The sequence below is a fragment of the Scylla paramamosain genome, chromosome 15, assembly GCF_035594125.1.
Source record: "Scylla paramamosain isolate STU-SP2022 chromosome 15, ASM3559412v1, whole genome shotgun sequence".
Lineage (NCBI taxonomy): Eukaryota > Metazoa > Arthropoda > Malacostraca > Decapoda > Portunidae > Scylla > Scylla paramamosain.
Genome location: NC_087165.1, coordinates 20,833,512 through 20,858,511, shown reverse-complemented (window position 1 = coordinate 20,858,511; position 25,000 = coordinate 20,833,512). Strand labels below are relative to the sequence as shown.

Genomic DNA, 25,000 nt, shown 5'->3' with positions numbered 1-25,000 from the left:
TGACTTTTTCCCCTATGACCAGCTGTAGTGGCACATGTGGGGCTTGCACCTGCACGCTGAATGGGTTGGCTACAGCGTAACGATGCTCAATTTAGAAAAAAAGCATATATCTGAACCTGTTGCCTGACAAAATAACTCCCCGGTGTGCTCTGCCTTGCTTATTTTTTTGGTTCACCGCACACGGCAGGACACGTAGAGCAAGCTGGTGCCACGGCCGCGACCTGCCGCTGCCTGCTCGAGGGAGGGAGGGAGGGAGAGAGGGTGAGTCTCCCCCTGCCTGGTGGTCGCCCGGAGAACACTTCACCTGCTGCGAGGAAGGGCGGGGCGGAGCTGGGAGGGGCATGGGAGGAGCGGGTCATTGCTACCTCTATCGGCGAGGAAGCTGTTTATTCATGAATGGGGGGCTTTTATCTCTTATGGTGGTGGTGGTGGTGGTGGTGGTGGTGGGGAGGACTGCCTTGTATGGTGGTGATGTGTGTGTGTGTGTGTGTGTGTGTGTGTGTGTGTGTGTGTGTGTGTGTGTGTGTGTGTGTGTGTGTGAATGGGAGTCATCGGGAACACATGTAAATTGATACAGGTAAAGCCATATCGATTGGCTCGTATTCTGAAACGCTTTGTTCTCTAGTAAGGACTGTTGCCAAAGGCCGTAGGGTTTCATGATTAGTCGAGTCCTCATATGTGTTTTTTTTTTTTTCAATGATGCAAGATTCTTATAAAAACTCAGCAGAATTCTGAAAACACCATTAAAACACACAGTAACTTCTACTAGAGCCATTTAAAAGCTGTATAGTAAAAAAAAAAAATGCGAATACAGCCCATTATTTCACATATTTATCACTCACCAAAGCCGACAAATTCAAGAGGTGAGTGATCTGAGTGAAGCGTAACATAAATAAACATTCTCAGTAACCTCCACTGCAGTTATTTGGAAGCTGTCCGGATAAGACAAGGAAACGTTTGCGAATGTAGTGCATTATTTCATTTGCTTCACATCTTATCTACATTAGCAAGCAAACTAGAAGCTCGGTAAAAAGTAACACAACCTGACAATTCTAACCTAACTTCCACTAGAGTGATTTAAGTAGAAGCTTTCGAGACAAAAAACGTGGAAATGTTTTAGAATATGGTACAGCATTTCATTTGATATTAGCGTTAGCAAGCAAGGCAGGAGGTGAATAAAGACCAACAGTCAGACAAACCACCTAACATCTGTTCTGAGTTTAGTATGTAACACCACTACACATTCTCGTATTTCACCCCCTGCCCCCCCTCGTGTCCTCCAATGTCCTCTAAGTAAAGTTCATAAGCAGAGATAATAATTTTCACACTACCACCACCACCATCACCAGCATCATACAGGTTAGTACTCCTTTTATAATTACTCCTCCCGCTCCCTCTCTCTCACTCCCCCCGTCCCACATCCTCTCTCTCTCTCTCTCTCTCTCTCTCTCTCTCTCTCTCTCTCTCTCTCTCTCTCTCTCTCTCTCTCTCTCTCTCTCTATCTTGTGTTCAAAAGCTAGGCGTGTCTTTGGCGATCCAGCTCCTATCCTTCATGTGTGTGTGTGTGTGTGTGTGTGTGTGTGTGTGTGTGTGTGTGTGTGTGTGTGTGTGTGTGTGTGTGTGTGTGTGTGTGTGTGTGTGTGTGTGTGTGTCCATATAAACTTTGGCCCACACCACGATGTTATGTGTTATATTTAAATGCCTCATGTTCCCGTGGTTATGATTGTTTTACCTTCAACTTCGCCTTTATTTTGTTCATTCGTTTACTTCGAGCTTGAACCAGGATCAGAATTAGTTTGCACACACACACACACACACACACAGAGAGAGAGAGAGAGAGAGAGAGAGAGAGAGAGAGAGAGAGAGAGAGAGAGAGAGAGAGATGGAAAAAAAATCTATCAGTTACCTATCTAGTTTTGTAATGAGGATGCTAGCGGCTCAGAAGACTTGACATCGAGGAAGACACTAACTAAGCACAGTGGGAGTCACCGTGATAATGCTGGCTGCTGACCGTGACTCCACCTGCATAAATAAATGTAAAGGAGAGCCGCACTCAAGACCGTATTCTGAAACACGCCTCCACTACTTTCAAAAGGCTCTCTTTGAAGTGACACGTATTTTTAAAGGGTATTTTTTCTTCCTACTTACAAAATTAACAACTTTTCTACGTTATTAATAGGAGAAACTTGCTTGAGGATCCGGTTAATCGTCTCTGTGGCCTCTGAAAATAGTCGTGGTGAGAAAGCAGAGCGGTTCTGAATGCAAGCCTTTTTATTAATCGTGAGCGTTGGCAGGGCAGGGAGCGCCACTCTTCCTGGGCCCCGGGATATGCAGTAGGGTGACCAGTTCCTTCCTCCGCCGCCTTCATGTTCTCAGCTACATATGATCAGTAACAATGTCGAAGGCTGGCTGAACCTGGGTCCGTGCAGTCGTCTTAAGAAAGAATCTTCCCCCCTCCCGCGACCAGGATACACAGAGGTGTTTCAAAATACTGACCTCCGTGACGATGTGCTGGGGGTGTGGGTGGGACAGCGCAGGGAGGCGAGACTGGGGAGCTGTCTATGTGGTATGTGTGTCTCCGGGTTTACCTGCATTGAGAAATAATTACATACACATGTTTATCCGCGACTTCCGTCTCGATCCCGTATTCTGAGTCAGTTGAGTGTTGCCTTGGGAGAAAAGTCGCTTATTAATTGAGAAAGACGGCTTAGTTATTTATAGATGGAAAAGAATGTAGTATACTGATGAATTATAACCTTTCATGTGTGTGTAGGGGGGGTGTGGGAGGGTGTGTTTTGAAGCTAACGAGGCATTCACTATAATAATGAATTCGTTTGCACTGTACACGTGATTAATGCCTTCAGACATTTAGTACTGGAGTGAACACTGTACATAATTACTTGACCTTTACGAGCAGTATTTACTTGTCCATTACGTGTGGTATTACACTCACACACACACACACACACACACACACACACACACACACACACACACAGAGCTGGGCGTGTCGAGTGTCAAGCCTGGGTGGTTCCCGTGGCCTCGTGACGTGTTCCTGCCCACCTGACGCCTCTCTCACTCACTGTGCCGCTTCTAATGGTTACCCTTGCCTCTTCTCACCGCTACCACCTTTCTCCTCCTCCTCCTCCTCCTCCTCCTCCTCCTCCTCCAAGCTCATATTTTTCCTGTTTCTCTCTTTATTTGATTTTTTTTCCATTTCCTTTCCCGTGTTTTCTTCATTCTTTCTTTTTTTCTTTGTTTTTCTTTATTCTTCCTTAGTGTCACCCTCCTCCTCCTCCTCCTCCTCCTCCTCCTCCTCCTCCTGTACTTGCTTTCTGCTAATTACTCTAACTTTTTTTCATCATCTTTTTTCCGTCAATTCCGTCTCTTCCTCTTCATATCCCTCCAATATCCCATGCTCCTCTCCTCTCCTCTTCTCTCTTCTTCCATTTCTCATCTGTTATTATTTTTTTTCTCTCCGTCATTGTATATCTCTTGCCTTTGTTCCTCCGCTGCCCATCCACGTCTTTCACTGCCTGTCTCTTCCGTTCCCTCCTCTCCCTCTCTCCCTCCCTCTCTCCTCCCCGCCAGTGTGTCCCCGCCGGCCCTTGTTACTGGCACAGGTAGATGTTTGCCTGCTGATAACTGTGTAATTACTGCGTCCTTTGTCGCTACGAAACTAGACCTGCCTCGCCTCCTCTCACTTCGCCTCACCTCACGCCCTCTCACTTCCCCCCCTACGCCTCCCTCCCTCTCCCCCGCAGCCAAGCTATCGGAAATCCATCAATTCTTCTCTCTGCCCTCCGCCAACTCCTCCTGTGTCACTCGTTTAATGTGTTACTCCTCGCCACTCACTCACTCCTTCATGACTCTCTATTCCGTATTCTAAAACACTTTGCTTGCTCTCTCTCTCTCTCTCTCTCTCTCTCTCTCTCTCTCTCTCTCTCTCTCTCTACGACTATTTTTAAGCGTCGTAGAGATGATTAGCCGAGTTCTCAAGGATGTTTCTCCTGTAAGTAATGTAGAAATCTTGTTAATCTGTTACTAAATAAAAACTTGTGTAATTTGAACTATATGAGGCGTTTTGAATGTACCCGTATTGGAGCTGTGACGCAGAAATGTTTCAGAATATTGTCTCTCTCTCTTTCTCTCTCTCTCTCTCTCTCTCTCTCTCTCTCTCTCTCTCTCTCTCTCTCTCTCTCTCTCTCTAGCGCGGAAAAGTTTGTTTTTTGAATGATATATAGAGGTTAAACGGATGCCTTCTGCGCTCGTACATTTATGCATACGAACGTACACAATTCCTTTCTTTTTTATTTTCCTTTTTCCTTTTTTTTTTTTACCCCTCTCCTTTGTTTTCTCTTTTTCTGTTATTTATTCGTTTTCTTTGTGACTCTGGTTGTTTTATTTGTTTATTATTATTTTTTTTTCGCTTCCCCGTTTTGTCTCTGTCTGCCAGTCTGCTTGCCTTCGTTTTTCTTCTGTATTGTATTCTTTTTTTATCCTCTCTCTCTCTCTCTCTCTCTCTCTCTCTCTCTCTCTCTCTCTCCCTCCCTCTATTTGACCATTACCGAGGACTCTTCATCACCCCTCTCCCTCCTCTTCCTTCCTTTACTCTCTCCCTCCTACCTCTCCACACACACACACACACACACACACACACACACACACACACACACACACACACACACACCGTTCATTCACTCCCACTCCTCCTCTTACACTCTAAATACCTCTTACACCTCTAAACTAACCTGACCATTAAGCTGACCTAACCACTGAAGTAACCAATCATAACAAAGACTCAATCTGATATAACATAGCCCAACACCTAATCATTAATGTAACCTAACCTAACCAATATCATTAACCTAACCTAATCAAAATAATTAACCTAACTTAAACTAATCTAACCATCAAGTGACCTGACCTAACCGTCAACCCAACATGATTTATTGTTAACAACGGTTTTCGTCAGTGTTCGGGTATCACAACACGGTGCTGTCAGTCATAGGAATATATTCTGAAACGTTACTGCACTACATTCAAAAGGCTGTAGTTGAAGTTGCACGAGTTTTTATTTTTATTTTTTATTTATTTATTTTATTTTTTTACGGTTCTAGTGGCAGATTAACAAAATATCCACATTATTAACAGGAGAAACGGTCCTGAGAACTGCGAATCATCTCAGTGGCCTTTGAAAACAGCCGTGGTGAGAGAGCAAAGCGTTTCTGAATACGGGCTGTGGCCAGAGGGAGATGCCCTGGGGGAAATACGTCAGCGGAGAAAATTGTGTATGTGAGAGCATAACTGCAGCGTGATGTATTGTACGCTCTGCATGTACACTTGCCAGGCTTGTGCAGGTGACAGAGTGCAGCTTTATTGTACATTCTTGCTTGAAAATACAGCTTCCTACCACACACACAAACACACACACAAAAATAAAAAGCTAACCATTATTTATATCACCACCACCACCACCACAAACAACGACAACGACAACAACAACAACAACAACAACAGCAACAACAATAGTGACAGCGTCTACACGAGAGGTAAAAAAAGGACATATACATGGAATCTAGCACCATAACACACACACACACACACACACACACACACACACACACACACACACACACACCTCCCCTTCTTTCTTTTCCTCTGAACCTCTCATCGTACCGAAAACTAATATTCCTGAGTGTTTGTGTAGAGAGAGTGGGGGGAGATGGAGGGAAGGGAGGAGGAGGGGGAGTAGGAGAGAAGAACCTGTCACCATAACGCAAAGAGGAGCAGAAAGAGGAGAGGGGAGAGGGAAGGGAGATGGCACTGAGGGTAAATGAAAATGTCTGTCGTGCTGGAGAGAGGGAGAGGCAGAGAGGGAATGAGTGAGGGAGATACGGGAGGGGGAGGGGGGTAGACGCGATATAGTCAAGCTTCATATCGAATAGGCACCACTGATAGGGAAGAACTGGGTCTGTGTTGAGGCCCGACAGACTAAGCACTGCCATCCTGTTCAAGAAATTCGGTATTCTGAAACACTTTGCTCTCTCACCACGAGTATTTTCAAAGACTACAAAGATGATTAGTCGTGTTCGCAAGAGTTTCTCCTGTTAATAATGTAACAGTCTTGTTAATCTGTCACTAAAACGAAAAAAAAAAAAAAATGAAACCGATGGACTAAGGAGCCTTTTGAAAGTAGTGGAGGTATGAGAGGAAGTGTTGCCCTAAAAGGCAGCACCACCGCCGAGGAGGGAACTGCATGCCTCCCCCGTCACTCACGCGCCTGTGTTAGTGGTTTGTGATGCTCGTATGCAGCGCTCAACCGTTTCAAGAGGGAAGCATTGCGGCATCTCAAGAATTAACGTAGTGTTTGTTGGGGACATTTTTTTCTTTTCTTGTTTGTGTACGGTTTGTAAAATTTACTTTTCTAAGGGAAGTTTTCGAAATTTTCTTGGTTATCTTTCTCTTCTTCTTCTTATTCTTGCTCTTGTTTTTTTTTTATCTTCTTGCTCTTCTTATTCTTTTCTCCTCCTTCTCCTCCTCCTCCTCCTCTTCTCTTCTCTTCTCTTCTCTCTCTCTGTCTCTTCTCTTCTCTTCTCTTCTCTCTCTCTCTCTCTCTCTCTCTCTCTCTCTCTCTCTCTCTCTCTCTCTCTCTCTCTCTCTCTCTCTCTCTCTCTCTCTTTGTTCTATCCAGGTAAGGGCAGTAACATTAAACAGTAACAATCACACACAGGTGAGAGAAGGATATAACGCTAAACACACACACACACACACACACACACACACACACACACACGCACAGGCACACGCACGCGCAGCTCTCCTCCCACACACAGAGACACGCACGGTAGCATCAATAACAATAATTTCCACCTCTCTCTCTTTTCTGTACTTTCATTCCTTCCGACCGAAAAAAAAAAGAAAAATATGAAAAGAAAAGAAAAAAGAAAAAAAAGGCAAGATCTTATTCTGTTTTCTATTTTTATTATTATCTCCACATGTGTTTGGCGTTAATTTGACGTAGTTTGTGGATGTATGTATGTGTGTGTATGTGTGTGTGTGTCCGGGGTGGGTGAAATAGAGGAGTTAGAGAGATAATGGAGAGAATGAAGGAGAATGGAAAGTATACGAAGATGGAAAGTTTTGGAATATAGTAAGAGAGAGAGAGAGAGAGAGAGAGAGAGAGAGAGAGAGAGAGAGAGAGAGAGAGAGAGAGAGAGAGAGAGAGCACAATGCATCAAGAAGAAAACGGGGCACTCTTACCAGATCTGTATATTTCTGTATACGTAGGCAGGGGATGACGAGTAATAGGCAGGAAACACACACACACACACACACACACACACACACACACACACACACACACACACACGCTATTCATAAACAAGTGTGTATATTTTTTCCTAGATAAACATACACCCGCTTCATACACACCTATGTACTTTTATACTAACACATTCTTACACTAATATTTGTGTGTGTGTGTGTGTGTGTGTGTGTGTGTGTGTGTGTGTGTGTGTGTGTGTGTGTGTGTGTGTGTGTGTGTGTGTGTGTGTGTGCGTGTTTGTCTTTGTCTTTGTGTTTGTCTTTGTCTTTGTCTCTCTGTTTATCTATCCGTCTATCTGTCTGTCTGTGTGTCTGTCTGTCTGTCTCTCTGTCTGTCTGTTTGTCTGTCTGTTTGTCTGTTTGTCTGTTTGTCTGTCTCCAAGCCCTACAGTTTAGATCCACCTTCAGAACTAAAACACTCTCTCTCTCTCTCTCTCTCTCTCTCTCTCTCTCTCTCTCTCTCTCTCTCTCTCTCTCTCTCTCTCTCTCTCTCTCTCTCTCTCTCTCTCAGGCAGTTTACAAACTGAAAATGTACAGAGGGTGTAGGGAAATACTTAACATTAATCCTAAAGCTAAGTCTAATCTAGAAGCGAAATACTATTTATTGTTTATTGATGGCTCGCACCATGGTGGGAATCGCGCTGTCTGTACCGGTCCGTGCGCGGCGTCTTTAGGGGCGTTATATTGTTGTGGTGTCTGGTGGTACAGACCGGGCGAGGCGCGTCAGGCGGCAGCGTGGATGATGCAGAAGTCCCCTTCCAAACTTCTCCAGAGCTTCTCGGTGCCTGGTGGATAGTCTAGACAGACTCAGGGTGGTCAGGGCTTCATCATAGGTGGTGTAGGCAGGGCCAAGGATGACCCTGCACGCCCTTTTCTGCACACTCTCCAGCTGGAGATGTTGAGTGTGTTTGAGAGAGGAGGACCACGCTGGGGAGGCATACATGAGTTTGGGGAGGATGAAGGTGAGGTATACCCCCCTTAACTTGTCTGTCGGCGTCCCCAGCGACCTGAGTCTGCGCAGCATGTACAGCCTGTAGGTAGCGGATCTTACGGTGCTGGCGACATGCTGTTTCCAGGTCAGCTCGTCGTCCACCGTGACTCCGAGAAGCTTGGCACATCGGACCACCTGGAGGGGGGTAAGGGCCCACTGTGAGCTGGGGAGGGGGCACTGGTACAGAGGAGGTACAGAAATGCATCACCACAGTTTTGCTGTGGTTGATGGTCATCCTGCTGTCCTCCGTCCACGTCTGCAGTCGCTCCAAAATTGCTTGCAGTGGCGAGTAGTCCGGGTTCTTGTTGGAGAATGGGACGCCCACGGTGCAGTCGTCCACATATTTCCAGCGATGGGGGGGTGTCAGTGAGGGCGTCTCTAATCAGGAGGAGGAAGCATAATGGACCCATCTTGGTCCCCTGGGGGACCCTCCACATGTCAGCTGTTGGAAGTTAGAGACAGAGCCCTGATAGCGAACCGCCTGACGCCTCCCTGTGAAGAAAGAAGTCGGGTAGCCACGCTACCAAGTTAAGAGGGAGACTCAGACTTATTGCCTTGCTGATGACAACAGTGTGATCAACAAGATCAAAGACTTTTTTTTTTAAATCCACAAAAGCAACAGCTAGAGAGGTGTTTCGCTTGTCCAGGTGGCTGTGGATGAAGTCAAGGAAGCTGGTCAGGTAATGGGAGGTGGAGGTGGCTTTAATATTTCCAAACTGTCTGATATCCACGGTATTACAAATTTTGGTGTAGGCCCAGTCAATACACAAAATCTTCACAAATAAGGCTAGGGATGGGGGTGATAGAGACTGGCCTGAGGTCACCGAGTGGACTGTGGACTGGAAGTTTTGGGGATGGGGTGACGTAAGATGTCTTCCAGTCCGCGGGGCAAGAGTGTTGGGAGAGAGAGGCGTTTATTATGGAGCGTAGCGGTGTTGCTAGCTCTGCAGCAAACTCCTTGTAAATTTTTATAGGAAGGTCAGTGGGTGTGGTGATTCTTGGTTTGAATTTAAGAATTCTCTTAAAAACATCCATCGCCTGGACAATGGGGGGAGGGGAGGGAGCGGGAAGATAGGCAGGAAGCGGAGTGGTGTGGAGGGGAGGAAAGGTCGGACAGCGGTAAAGTGATCGTTCATCTGAGCCGCGAGATTAGCAGGAAGGTGTGAGGTGCAAGGGGAGGGATGAAGTGTGCTTTTGTAGGCCACACAAAGCTTTGATCTTAGCGTACCACTGTCTGTTGTTGATCAGCTTGAGGTGGTGTATCTTGTCCGGTTAATAGCTTGCTTTGGCAGCCTTAATCTCCATGATCACTCTGTTTCTTAATTTCCTGTATAGGACCGGGCAGGAGTGGAACGCCCAGGTCCACTGACGCATGAGTCTTTTAACGCGGGGCGTCATCCAGGGGGCATCAAACGGGTGCAGTGTGACGCTCTTGGCTGGGAAGTAGCGGTGGAAGGCTTCTGTGGTGGTGGCGACGTAATTGTGCCATTTTGAGTGGACGTCCTCCACATCCAGCACCTCGGTCCATTATGTGTGTGTGTGTGTGTGTGTGTGTGTGTGTGTGTGTGTGTGTGTGTGTGTGTGTGTGTGTGTGTGTGTGTGCGTGTGTGTGGTGAGTGTTAGGTTGGTTGTGTGGGCCTTTGTGCGTGCGTGTGTATGTGTAGGTGATTAGTCTTCCAAAATGTGTATGTATTTTGTATTTTTTTTCTTTTTATATATGTACCGTTCCTATCATGAGAGAGAGAGAGAGAGAGAGAGAGAGGAGAGAGAGAGAGAGAGAGAGAGAGAGAGAGAGAGAGAGAGAGAGAGAGAGGGAGAGACCACCACTCCCCTCTACCCCTTGCATCCCTCCGTTCAGCACAGGTGCCGTGTCCCTGCATCAGTCACTCCTCACACCTGTTGTCTCGCTTCACCCCGCGCCACGCCTCACCCCGCTGTGTGTGCCTGCCCGCGTGTGTTCCGGCGGCATCCTCTGATCTTCTTATTGATTTATCTCTCTCTCTCTCTCTCTCTCTCTCTCTCTCTCTCTCTCTCTCTCTCTCTCTCATGGTAGAATGGTACACATATATAAAAAAAAATACAAGACACACACATTTTAGAGAGAGAGAGAGAGAGAGAGAGAGAGAGAGAGAGAGAGAGAGAGAGAGAGAGAGAGAGAGAGAGAGAGAGAGAGAGAGAGAGAGAGAGAGACACTGAGTCATGCAAGAAATATGGAAATGCTAAAGTTTGATCAGTAAATATTTCTTAAACAATCCTTCGTGATATTTCTTACCTTGTATAATATTCCACTTAATTTACTAAATTTAATAGTGACTTCACTTACATGTTCCTTAAGTCTTTAATTTAGTGTCGATGCGAACACCTAGAAATTTGCACACTTTAACTTGCTGGAGTGAAAAGTCATCAATATAAATACTGATATGTGGTCATTAAAGATGATGCCATAAGATGAGTTGTAGAAATATTTAGCATTAATTTGTTACTTTTAATCCGATTAGAAACTTTAAGTTGTTGAACATTTAATGTATGCTTTATGTAATTTACATCTTGTCCCAGAATAAAAATATTTGTATCATCTCTAAAAAGAAAAAAATCTAACTTTGTGTACAGTGCGTGGGAGGTCATTAATATACAACAAACAAAATAGTGCTCAAGGTTATAAACAGTAGATTGTTTCCAGGAAATCGAATAACTCTTAAACCAGTTGAGTGGTGTGTCGCTGATGTCATATACTTGTAATTAAAAAAAATAAAATAAATAGAATGGAGTGAGAAATGGTATCAAATAGTTCTGACAGGTCACAGAAAACAGATATCTGGTGCCTCTTGTTACCCAGTGTGTGTGTGTGTGTGTGTGTGTGTGTGTGTGTGTGTTGGCAGACCCTATGGAGAGCAAGATCGGTGATGTAGGTAGGGCGTAAACCATATTAATCATCTGTAAGGATAGCAAAGATGATATTACAGTAGAACAAGCATTAATTACTTTAAAGTTAATTCCGTCAAATCCTGAAACAGTTAATTTGAAGTTGCTGGTAATAGTTTTTATTTCTTAAAGTGTTTGGGGGAAGGAAAAAGGAAAGCGGAACGAGTTCGGGCAGGTATGAAGCATGCGAGGCAGGAGGTTGTGGAATGGCCATAGCCACGTTCGTGGCGATATTACAAAAATATTAATTAGTTACTTCTGCTATTTCTCTGTGATTACCTAAAGTGTTATTTTGGGAAGACATGTAATCTGGCGGCTTGTTATAACATTTACCCATAACAGAATTGATGATATCCCAGGTTTTCTTACCATTCCAGGTATTGTTATGATAGTTCTCTTTCGCTGTTTTCATTATAGACGTCAGTGTATCCTTGTATATTTTAAATATTTTCTCATACGTAAGGGGCCGCTTAGCTTGCAGTTTTTGCAACTTACCACGATGTTTAATTTTTCTTAGTGCGTGGGTTTTATAAGGTTTATTACCGTGTTTTTCTTTGAACTTGTTTTTTTTCTTTTTTTAAAGAAAATTTTTATTATATATCTGCAAAAATCTTTCCATGTAATTATCGAAACTGATTTACGTTATTGTCAACCATATCGAGGATACAATTGTAATTTGTTAAATCTGATTGAAATCATTGTAACTGTTGCATATTCTTTTGTAAGTTGTAATTGAAGAAGATGACTCTCTGGAAACATTATTAACTAAAAATATGCTGAATATCTGAAAGTGGTCACACACAGATACACAGGTTCATGCAGGTCACTCAGAGGTGTACAGATCCCCTCCCTTCATCTCACTAATGAACCAATCTTCTCACACGCGTCAGCCAGCCTCATTTCTCATGTACTGACGGTGATTTATTATTCTACGCAAAATTGTGTCGTTTCGGAAACCTGGAAACCAAAATTTGTTCCGGCCCGTGGAGGACAGGGGGAGCGTACTGGAGGGGAATGTGGCTGTCTGGCTCCACCCTGGCCCTGGGCGGGGATCGGGCAGCAAGTCCCGCTACTTCTTTACCTCCTCATTCAGATATGATCATCCACTTCCAGCCCCTCACACCCAACAAGAAGCCACCGTTAACAAGAAGACACTATGCATCATCCGCCAGGGACTGCCATCAGAGGGGCCCTGAATAATCGTGGTGAGAGAGCAGAGCGTTTCTAAATATGGAAAAGGCGATGGGAAAAAAATTCTCAGTATACTATATTTAGACTGCAGTGATTCGCAAGTTGTACGCCGCGACTATCACGAGAGTGCGCCGTTTTACTCCCCTGTATAGCTGTCTTCTTTAGCAGGTCTGCACTACACTCTATAGGCTTGGTGCGCCGTCCAAGATGTGCCTTTAGGGCACTAATAAGCAACAAAGTTCGGGAACCACTGTCATAGACAGTCTCTTCAGCGCCCGTATTTGGAAACACTCTTTTCTGTTATCAGAACTATTTTCAAAGGCCATAAAAATATGTAGTAGGTTCTCACGAATGTTTTTCCCTCTGATGGCGCAGATTCCTCATCAGACAATCACTGGAATCATGATAACACCCTTGAAAATCATTAGCTTCCACCAGCGCCTGTGGAGGCATTCATAGGCTACAAGCACCAAGCTTCATAAAAAACATTTGTTGTTTGTCAGATTGGAGTAAACACATATACGTATTGCTGTAGTGGTTGAGTAACAAGGAACTATTTTTAACCCCATAATAATTCACTTGATATTTTTTCTAATAATAAATAGAAGGGTTAGCTTATTGCCGTGGTACTGAAAGGATCACCAGTAGTCGAGACGAAGCGGCGAAACGTTTCAGAATAGTCCCGGGTCATACAAGTAGTAGTGCCGTAGTAATAGTGCTTATATTACATATCTTGCGCCTGGCAGCGGCGAGGTGCGGCACGCGTCCCGATGCCAGCCTCTCCCCGTGACGGCACAAGCACGCCGCCTTCATGCACGCCTTAACTCCTAATAGTGTTACAGGTCATGAGTTGATACTTAGATGCCTCGAGTGATAAGAGGTGTGCGATTTTTTACGCCCTTTAGTCTCAAATTAATTTGAGTAGCGCGTGCCGATACTCCCCTGGCGGGGCTGGCTGGCTGGGTGTGGGAGGTGGGACACCGCATACTGGCACTGTGCCCGACACCACCACCACTTTCACAGCCACTGTTTGATTTTACTATTCATCTGCTCGCTGTCACCTAACATAACTACTGTTCTTCAGCTATTCAATTACAGCTGTTGTCTGCATCAGGTGACAACCGTACGTAGTTTGTAAAAATAAAATAAATAAGTAAATAAAAATGGAGAGAAAACAATGATCTCTTTGTTCGCAGTGAGTAGGATTCGAACCTACGCGGGAAGATCCCATCTGATTTCTAGTCAGACGCCTTAACCACTCGGCCATCACTGCTTACAACACAGGGTAGTGCATTGCCATCTTTGTACTACCTCCTAATCTCGTAAAATGGAAATTCACCTGAGGGTGTGACCGTGAATGATTGGCCACATGTATGTACTGTACACACCTGTGCAAACAAGGCTTACTTTACAATTACATACACAGGTGATCTGAGGTCTTCTCATCTCCCCTGCCAGAACACACACACACACACACACACACACACACACACACACCACACACACACACACACACACACACACACACACTACATTCCTATATAGTGGTTTTGGCTGGTTTAAACTTTAAAACAAAAGTAGACTACCCAGGAAATAAAAAAAAAAAGAAAAGAAAAAAAAAAAACTGATTGGGCGAAAACAATACTAACAGCTAAGACCAACACACACACACACACACACACACACACACACACACACACACACACACACACACACACACACATGCTTGGTATCAACACGTTTCATTCAGCATTAATGGACAGCTTGAGATACCATCACGCACCTTACAATGTCTCCGAGATAATGGCGCAGAAGAAGCAGTAGAGCAATTCATCCATTGGTGTCCCTGCACTTCAACACACTCCCTCCCTTGACGTACTTTTTTGTGGCAAGGCCGGGAACTTTAAAAAAAGTGGTTCTCAGCCTTGTTTGCCCGATGCACCCCTTTCACCATATGTCAGAATGTCATTTCCCCCTCCCCCTTTCCAAGACTGCCTCAAAAAATGCATCCCAAATAATATGGAGATAATACTTTTTTTTTTTTATATTAGTACATATCCATTTACAGTTTTACATGGATTATTTTTATAGTGAAGGTTTACAGTTTAAATGCCAATTGAAAACGTTGATGGATTTATAAAACTTGAATAAACGTAAAATAGTTTTTCTTATTTGTAATGAATTACTTAACACACCAAACTGAAGCATAATGCAATAAAAGATCAAAGGCAATAAAAAGATAAACATTCTAACCGTCTGAGTTTGCCAATCTGTGCTCCCAATTCCCACCCAGAAAACCTGAAATTGTACCCCTCCGCCAAAGCAATTCCCCCTGGTTGAGAACCCCTGTTTTAGAATAACTCTCGTGCGTCATTTCCTCCCTTGTGTAGTTTGTTGGCTTGATAAGTGACGTCATATTGTAGCCAAATGTTTCAGCGACAAGATTAACGTTAGGGAAGTTATGTATTACACCACCACCTGTTACGCTCCACCTGCTCTTTGTCTGTGTTGAGCTCGTAACCCTTTCGTTGCGATACTCACACGACTTTAGGCACGGTATGAAATCTTTACAAACACCTACAAGAAAGAAGAGGAGGAAGAAGAACAAGAAGAATCAACAACGACAACAACAACAAAAACAAGAAAAAACAATAAAAACAACAATAACAACAACAATTACTACTACTACTACTACTACTACTACTACTACAATAACAAAGATATTAGAAGAACAGAGAGTGCAATTCTTAGCCACCATAATGTCTACAGACGTCTGCAGAATAAACAAGAAACGTGTCAGAGTGGTTTGTGACTAAGGACAAAATTAATGCGACAAGTATGTGGCACTGAAAGGAGAAAGCAAATTAGTCTACTGATTCACTGAGTTTCTTTCGCTGCTATTTTTTTCTTTTCTTTCTTTCTTTTCCATAATAATCGACAATTGCTGTTTATTCTTACCTTGCCTTTCCTCCTCCTCCTCCTCCTCCTCCTCCTCCTCCTCCTCCTCCTCCTCCTCCTCCTCCTCCTGTATCTTTCCCTTATTCAATTTCATGCATAGAACTGTGAACTAAACACGGAAAATGATACGAAGATAAAGGAGATTATTCCCTCTTCGTTGTGGAGGATAGGCACAGGAAAGGAGAAGGAGGAGAAGGAGGAGATGGTGGTGGTGGTGGAAGAATAGCAAAGGAGAAAAGGAGGACTAGAAATATGATAGGAAATGATACTGTTAAGAAGCGCAAAATGAAGAATAAATGTTGCCTTTGAAAAAAAATCATGAACGAGGATCAGAAAAGAAGAAAAAAAGATAATCAGAGAGAAGAGATAAGGAGAAGGATAAATATACTACTACTACTACTACTACTACTACTACTACTACTTTACTACTACTAATTATTATTACTACTACTACTACTAATAATAATAATGATAGTAGCATGTTTATTGACCGAGAAACAGAATACACCATACAATGTTTCTGAAGAGATACTGGTTTACCTTAGTGTCCTTATAGTACTTATATTTATAGAGAGAGAAACAGAGGAACGGAAAGAATAAGTGTTATGCAATAAGAGAAATAAGTGACATAAATATTTCTGCCGAGGAGGAGGGTTGAAATAAAAAAATAAAAGAGATAAAGGAGAGCGAGAAAGAAGAGATAAAACAGAAGAAAGCAGGTAATTAAGAAGGAGAAGAGCCGGTAGGAGCCTTGGAGTCAAAAGGGACGAATGCTTGATCAAAAAATTTTTCTGCATGTTGTGTTACCCTCGGTACGTGCAGATACAGGTGTTGCCCTCACCTGGGCGTGGCGTGGTGGTGGTGGTGGTGGTGGTGGCGGCGGTGGTGGTGATGGTGGTGGTGGTGGTGGTGGTGGCAGTGGCAGGTGCAGCCTTCACAGGTGCGCGGTCCTCTCCTCCTCCTCCTCCTCCTCCTCCTCCTCCTCCTCAAGCATATCTATCATTACTTCTATTGGATCACACATATTCCATTTATTTTTATTACGCCAGAATCTTGCTATTGAATGTAAAAAATTTCTCTCTCTCTCTCTCTCTCTCTCTCTCTCTCTCTCTCTCTCTCTCTCTCTCTCTCTCTCTCTCTCTCTCTCTCTCTCTCTCTCTCTCTCTCTCTCTCTCTCCCCCCCTCCCGTGTCAAATGTGTTATTTTAGATGAAGTTTGTGGTGCCCTTCGCCGCCCTGTCATCAACTCCCACCCCCCATCCCCCACCCCCTGCCGCTGCCTGGTGGTGATGGGTGAGGCTTCTGCTATGAATGTAATTGGTGTAACACTGCTGCCTGTTGGTGGTGGCGTTGGTGGTGGTGGTGTTGTCGTTGTTGCTGTTATGTTTTTCAAAAGACCACCACCACCACCACCACCACCACCATGCCCAGTACCCTCTTGACCGCTGCCCCTCCCCCTCTCCCCCGTGAGTGTCGAGCAGGTGCCGGACAGACACAAAGAGAGTCTCTTCACTGCCTTCAACACCTGCTCTGCTCCCCCCCTCCCTCTTTGCCTGAGTCCCTCCCGGCGGCGGCCACCTCCCCTAAATCCAGCTGCTGGGGCGCGGTGGGGGGGCAAGGCCAAAGTACAGCGTCGTCGTCGTTGTTGTTGTTGTTGTTGTTGTTGTTGTTGTTGTTGTTGTTGTTGTTGTTGTTGTTGTTGTTGTTGTTGTTACTACTACTACTACTACTACTACTACTACTACTACTACTACTACTATCATTATTATCATTACTACTACTACTACTACTACTACTACTACTACTACTACTACTAATACTACTACTACTGCAACCACTACAACAACTGTTATCAGCATCATTTATCCACTCCATACTCTCGTCCTCCTCCTCCTCCTCCTCTTCCTCCTCCTCCGTCGTCAGTCGGTCCTATATTGGTCCCATCTTGCCCAACACACACCTCTCATCAGCAACGGTTCAGCAGGCGCCTTTACACGTGGGCAGGTCACTTCATGCATTAATCACTGTATATATGTATGTATGTATGTATGTATGTATGTATGTACAGCACCACCACCACTTATCACACAAAGTAAGGAGAGAACAGAAACATTTTACATTACTTTCAATTTTTTCTCTTGTGTTGACCCTGGAAGTCTCGCCTGTTAGGTAATCACTCTATGGCGCCTGTGCTAAACCTTTGACTGTCTGTTATTATTATCTGACGGGCGTTAGGGCGGGACAGGCTGGCGCTTCACTGTCGCAGCTTCCCCCAGATGCACTTGTAGATAGGGATGTTCGGAGGCGTCAGTTCTCCCTGCGTAGGCTACACAGAAGGAGTCGCTTCCGAAGGCAGTAGTAGCTAGCTCAGTTCTGGGTATGCGGTGAGGCTGAGGAGGATTTAGGGCTCTGAATGCGTGTTCCCTCATGCCCACCAGCTCCCTAAGACCCTCAGTGCCCCGTGACGCGTAAGAGGACAGGCCACCTCCGCTCGATGACTCAAGTAAGGTTATGTAAGCTTATCACGTATAGGTCATTTAAGCGCAGATGCAAATGTTAGTGAAGTTGATGTATCGTGTCATCCTTGCCAAGCCAACCACACACACCTGTTGGGAGCACCGCCTGTTACTTTATTTATATATATATAGTGTGTGTGTGTGTGTGTGTGTGTGTGTGTGTGTGTGTGTGTGTGTGTGTGTGCGTGTAATGGGGAGGGGGCTTTGGAGCTTTATCCCAGTTCCCCTCCATTCTCTCTCTCTCTCTCTCTCTCTCTCTCTCTCTCTCTCTCTCTCTCTCTCTCTCTCTCTCTCTCTCTCTCTCGTGTGCTTTCTCCAGGAGGCTTCCCGCATGTTGATATCTTCACCCACAACCAGTCTGCAATGTTTTGATGAATGAATCACTGACCAATATTCTGCACTGAGTTGATAGGACACACACACACACACACTCTCTCTCTCTCTCTCTCTCTCTCTCTCTCTCTCTCTCTCTCTCTCTCTCTCTCTCTCTCTCTCTCTCTCTCTCTCTCTCTCCACAATTTGAAGCTCACCACCACCACCACCACGACGACGACGACCACTACCACCACCACCACCACCACCACCACCACCCAGCATATACTTAACCGCCGTCTCCTTCCCCCTCCTTCCCCTCCCGTCCACCAGGCAGAGACACCCCCACCACCACTGCTCCCAACCTCTCTTCCCCTCCCTCACCGGCATGTCCAGTTCCAGCCGTCATTATGACCGGCATGCCCCACTAACACACACACACACACACACACACACACACACACACACACACACACACACACACAGGCAGACAGGCACAAAATAAAAATCCTAAATGGCGGGTATAGTGTATCCAGAGAGAGAGAGAGAGAGAGAGAGAGAGAGAGAGAGAGAGAGAGAGAGAGAGAGAGAGAGAGAGAGAGTTTCCGTTTGCAGGTCATTGGGTTTCATTAATTTCACCTTCATTCCAGTTTTTATGGCAAGTTTTCTCTTTCTTTTTTTCTTTTTTCTTTTTTTTGTGTGCGTGTGTGTGTGTGTGTGTGTGTGTGTGTGTGTGTGTGTGTGTGTGTGTGTGTGTATGTGTGTGCAGTGAGTAACGGTATTGGTTGTGATTTTTCCCTCTATCGCTAATTTATTTAACATATATACTGCTGCTGTGCTTCTTAAGTTACCTGATTTATTCATTTATTCTCAGGTAACGTTCTCCGCTTCTCTTCTCAGCAGACACACGAGCTGAGAATGGAAGATGTGAGAAGGAGGAATAATAGGAGGTAAATGGGGAGGACGGAGTATGGGGTAGGGGGGGAAGGGAATAAGAAGGAAGGAAGGAAGGAAGATGAGGAGGAGAACGAGGAAGAAATGACGAGAGTAGAATAAAGAGGAAAGAAGGAAGAAAGGGAAGGAAGTAAGAGGAGGAAGAGGAAGGAAAGGAGAGTTAGAAAAACACGAAAATACCGAGGAAGAGGAGGAAGATGGGGGAGAAATACGATGAGGAAGAAAAGGAGGAGGCTTTGGAGACAATCTATGCAGTGAAGGAAGGAAGGAAGGAAGGAAGTAAGGAAGGAAGGAAGGAAGATGCCTCTACCATACCGATTGTAATGCAGGTGGAGAGGCGGGGAGGTGAGGGCGGTCGAGAGAGGTACAGGTAACATAGAGGCAGAGGGAGGGCAGGGGAGGGAAGGGGAGAGGGACCTAAACTGCGGGCACCCTCACCCATGACACCCACCTCACCCACCTGCCACGCACCTGGTCGTTCCTCGCTCTCCCCACCTCTCCCCTACCCCTCCACCAGACCCTGATTTAAGACCGTATTCTGAAACTTTTGCACCCCATCGCCTCTACTTTCCAAAGTCTCTAGTTGAAGTGGCACGGGTTTTCAAGGGTGTTATGATGGTTCTGGTGATAGATTAACAACATTTCTACATTATAAACAGGAGAAACGCTCTCTAGAACACGGCTAAGCATCTCTGTGGCCTTTGAAAATAGTCATAGAGAGAGAGAGAGAGAGAGAGAGAGAGAGAGAGAGAGAGAGAGAGAGAGAGAGAGAGAGAGAGAGAGAGAGAGATCGGAGCGTTTCGGAATACAGGTCTTAGTAGTTCCTCCCTTCCCATCTTTAGTAGTAGTCAATGTACAGCACAGTTACAGCACAGTATAGTTAAGTCTTTCACTGCTGTTTGACATGTTTCCTTAATTACTAACCACTCTTGATACTTTTTTTCTCGTTCTGCAGTCACCCCTTAACATTAAACCTGCTAGAAATTGCAAAATATATTCTTTTAATCCCCCTTCCTTTGTTGCAGATGCTTGTAAAGGATTCATACATTGTTTCTAGTGTCGAGGATTTTTGCATACCGTCTGCACACTGCTTCACTTCCCCTCTAATAGTTTCTCTGTCTTGCTTTCATCTCCCTCTCTCTCTCACTGCGCACTCCCTCTTCTTCATCTCAAATAATCCCTTTCATTTTCCTCTTCCTTATTTTCTTTCTTCTTCTTTTTCTTTTTGTTGTTGTTGTTGTTGTTGTTGTTGTTGTTGTTGTTGTTGTTGTTGTTGTTGTTGTTGTTGCTGTTGTTGTTGTTGTTGTACCTATCTGTTTCATTGTTACATTAAATTTTAACTTTTTTCCTGAAATGGTTTCCCCTTTGTTGACATTTAGAGAGAGAGAGAGAGAGAGAGAGAGAGAGAGAGAGAGAGAGAGAGAGAGAGAGAGAGAGAGAGAGAGAGAGAGAATAAATGTCTAGGTGTGAAGCGGCTAAGATTCGTCAGAAGCTGTAATATCTTCAAGGTGAGGATGGCGTGCGTTGATCTTTGCTTCCTTTCTTGTACGGAGGTGTTCGCTCTTGGTCAGACTGTGCGAGTTTATACTGGTATGCACTAGAGGAAAAGAAAGTGTGGTAGTGTTTCGATTTTTGAGTTAGGGTCTCTCTCTCTCTCTCTCTCTCTCTCTCTCTCTCTCTCTCTCTCTCTCTCTCTCTCTCTCTCTCTCTCTCTCTCTCTGATTGTACATGATATGCTTCACGGAGCCACCACTACCACCACCACTATCACCACCACCACCACCACCGTCATCACCGTCGTCGTCTAGCCACACACCTGTCTCGTTAGTGGCCTGCCGTCCCTCCTTCCCCTCTCCCTCCTCTCCCCCTCCCCCTCCGCCACACACACCTGCTCTTTTCATTCATCTCTGCCAAGATTTCCTCATCATTCCTTCATCAAATTACTTGCCTGATTTTTTTTTTATCTGATTTTCTTACTCTTATTTTATTATTATTTTTTTGCTTTCTTGTTATTTTTTATATGCTATGTTCTTATTTTCCTTTATCCTTATCTTGCTTCCACTTTAATTTTCGTCTGTCTGTCCGTCTCTCCGTCTGTCTGTCTCTCTCTCTCTCTGTCTGTCTGTCTGTCAGTCTGTCTTGTCAGTCAGTCAGTCAGTCAGTCGGTCAGCCATTCTCTCTCTCTCTCTCTCTCTCTCTCTCTCTCTCTCTCTCTCTCTCTCTCTCTCTCTCTCTCTCTCTCTCTCTCTCTCTCTCTCTCTCTCTCTCTCTCTCTTACCACTTTCCAAAACACAAACACTAACAAGAACACTAAAGAGAAGAAAAAAATAAATAAAACGAAGATTGAAAAATAACAAATAAAAAAAAAAGCTAGACACTATCACCTCGTCTGACTCACCAAACCAGCCAAACAGCCAGTCAGTGCAACGTTCATATAAGCAAACCCAAACAAAACGCACCTTCTCTCCCTCCGTCCCTCACTTCCTCTTACACCAAACCAAGCCAACCTGAGTCAAGTAGAGTAGAGCAAGGCAAGGCAAGGCAGGCACGTTCACCACCACCACCACCACCACCACCACCACAGTAGACCTCGACCCTCACCTTCCTGCTCTGGGTATATACGCAAACGTGCATTGAGAGTCAGACAAGCTTGATAATCCTTCTATGTGTGTGTGTGTGTGTGTGTGTGTGTGTGTGTGTGTAGGTGCAGCAGGGTGAAGGGGTACAGAGATCAGCCAGTTCTCCTTGTATCTATTTCTGCACTTTATTGTAGGTCATATTATTCTGTTTAGGAGTTTACTTGATCTATCGTTTAATCTTTTACTCTACTGTTCAACCTCCTTTTAGTGTCATGTTCTTTTAAGCCGTTTGACTGCTGTTTGGTGTATCTTTTCCTAATTAATAATCGCTCGGAGATATCTTTACTTGTTGTACAGCCACCTCAGTTATTTAGACTAGGTAGAAATTGCAAAATATATACTTTTTAATCCTCTTTCCTTTCTTGTAGATGCTTATAAAATTTCATGTGTTACTTTTGGTGCTGTTCATTTTTTCGTATCATAGTGAAAGGGTTAAGGTTTTATTTTATTCATTTTTATTTATTTATTTATTGTATTGTGTGTCAGTGTGCTTCGTTTTCTTCCTCATGGTACCTGCACGTCCGTAACACACAGCAGCGTTTTACTGTAATTTGAATGTATACTTAAGCCATTCATGTTATCTTTGCCAAGACATCTTTTTTTTTATGTATTTTTATCAGGTTTGTGGTCAGTAAAGTATCTATTCTATCTGTTTATCTATCTATTTATCTATATATCTATTGAAAGAGGAATGGGGTGGGGATGGGAGGAGTGTGCATAGTGAAATCTTGTGTTCAGTACTTTTTTTTTTCCTTTTCTTTCTTTTCTTTTTTTTTTCCTGGAAGTTTACATAGGTGGGGGTGCGTGGCTGGGTTTGGGTAGCTGGGTCAGGTGGGTGGATGAGTGCCATCTTGTATGCTGTTCTTGTGGCTTTCTTTTTCTTCTTGTCTTTTTTTTTTTTTTTTCCGGAGGTAAAGATGTGGGTATTTTTGTTTGTGTTGTGCTGTGTTGTGTATATGAGAGGGAGAGAGAGAGAGAGAGAGAGAGAGAGAGAGAGAGAGAGAGAGAGAGAGAGAGAGAGAGAGAGAGAGAGAGAGAGAGAGAGAGAGAGAATGGAACATAGATGCATACATACATACATACATTACATAAGCATAAACATACATACATGCATACATACATACATACATACATACATACATACATACATAAGCACATAACATGCATACATATAGATACAGTACAGTCACGAACAAACAAACAAACAGACAGACAAACAGATGGATGGATCACAAAAACAACACACACACACACACACCCACACACACACACACACACACACACACACACACACACACACACACACACACACACACACCAGCCAGTGAACCTTCGTGTCATATCAGTGATGCATGGTAATCCTGCCGCTATTAGTAATGTGTGAATATTTCAAGCCAATATTTACCACGTTAAAACGACGCGGTACCTCGCTTACACCGCCACTCCCTGCCACGCTCCACTGTGCTGCACTGTGGTACGGTACACTCTTCCTACATCACTGGTGACGTTACGGCCGCCTCCACGCCCCCGCCACTCAGTCATAACAAGTTCTCTCTCTCTCTCTCTCTCTCTCTCTCTCTCTCTCTCTCTCTCTCTCTCTCTCTCTCTCGTCCACCTAATTCACAAGATGAGAAAAATGGTACATGTAGATAATACAGCGTGATACTGTGTGTGTGTGTGTGTGTGTGTGTGTGTGTGTGTGTGTGTGTGTGTGTGTGTGTGAAAAGCTCCTGTAATAAATGACATGTCGAAATGAAACACACACCACACACACACACTCACACACACAACACACACACACACACACACACAACACACACACACACATACATCCCATCGTGCCAGTCAGGTGTTTGGAGGCAGTTTACGCCCATACACTCGGAGAACAATATAAATTTGTGTGTTTATGTATGTGAGTCTGCGTGTGTTAGGATTGGTGGATGTGTGTGTGTGTGTGTGTGTGTGTGTGTGTGTGTGTGTGTGTGGATGCGATAAAATATATATTTTTACCCTCCCTTCCTTTCTGTATCCTTTTCTTTCTTTTTTCTATTTTACTTCCTTCTCTTCCCTTCGTCAGGACTCTTCTGGGTTTTTAAAGATGGCCAGATGGATGGAAGCGACTGTGATAGTTTTGACGCCTCCTGGTTTAGTATGATGTTGGTGTTATTATCCGTGGCTTTGTTAGTGAGGAAGATGTGGCTTTTGGTGTTGTATACTGTTTTTTTCATTTTATTATTTGTTATTTGTCAAGAAGATCGGACTTGCCCATAAGAATTACCCAGAGATTCATTAAATTGTCGCTTTTCGCCCCCCCCCAAAAAAAAAAATAAATAAATAAATAAATAAGATAAAATAAAAGTAAATAAATAAATGAATAAATAAATATCAATTGAAAGAAAAGATTTTCAAATATGTGTTTAGTTCTGAAGTTTTAAGACCTGAATTTTGCTCTCTCTCACCGCGACTGTTCTCAAAGGCCACAAAGATGATTAGCCAGATTGTTAAGAGTGTTTCTCCTGTTCATGATGTAGAAATCTTGTCAGTCTGTCCTTACAACCGTGAAAACACTCTTAAGAACCCGTGTCAATTCAACTACAGCCTTTTAAACGTATTACAGACTCGGCGCAGAAGTGTTTGAGAATATAATCCCAAGTCATAAGAAGTTAGGAAAAAAAAAAAAAAAAAAAAACAAGCGGTTGGTAGTGAGTTTGAGAGTTTACCAGTGAAAGGGATGGAAGAGTGAAGATAACGGTCAACTCTTGCATTAGTGCGGTGGACGGAATAAGGATGCGAGTGAAAGGATGAAGGGAATGGGTAAGTGATGAGGGTGACGGTGGTGAACGCGCAGACCATTTTGTTATGCGTGATGAGAAGGCCGAGTGAGAGATGGTGATGGGGGATAAGAGGAAAGGTAAACGGAGGTGATGGTGGTAACAGGTAGTGATGGGGCCTGATGAGTGGGTGCGGGACGAGGGGTGATTGGTGAGGGGACGCCTGGTGGTGAGTGGTGTCCCTGCAGGGGTGAAGGGGTGACGGGGCGTGACGTGCGGTGACGGTGATGGTAGGGTGATGAATTTGCAGTGTGGAGTTATGGGTGTTGCTACTGCTGTTACTGCTGCTACTGCTCATACTACTGCTACTGCTACATACTGCTGCTGCTGCTGCTATTACTGTTACTACTACTACTACAAG

The 25,000-nt window shown here is 44.3% G+C and overlaps 1 protein-coding gene and 1 non-coding gene across 3 annotated transcripts in view; one reads left to right on the top strand and one right to left on the bottom strand.

Moving 5' to 3' along the window:
- LOC135107629 (zinc finger protein GLI4-like) overlaps positions 1-25,000 on the top strand; it is a 92,210-nt gene that overhangs the window by 4,160 nt on the left and 63,050 nt on the right. The window lies entirely within an intron of this gene.
- Positions 13,622-13,703, bottom strand: Trnas-aga (transfer RNA serine (anticodon AGA)). Its single transcript has one exon. It is a non-coding gene; the product is annotated as a tRNA-Ser (tRNA).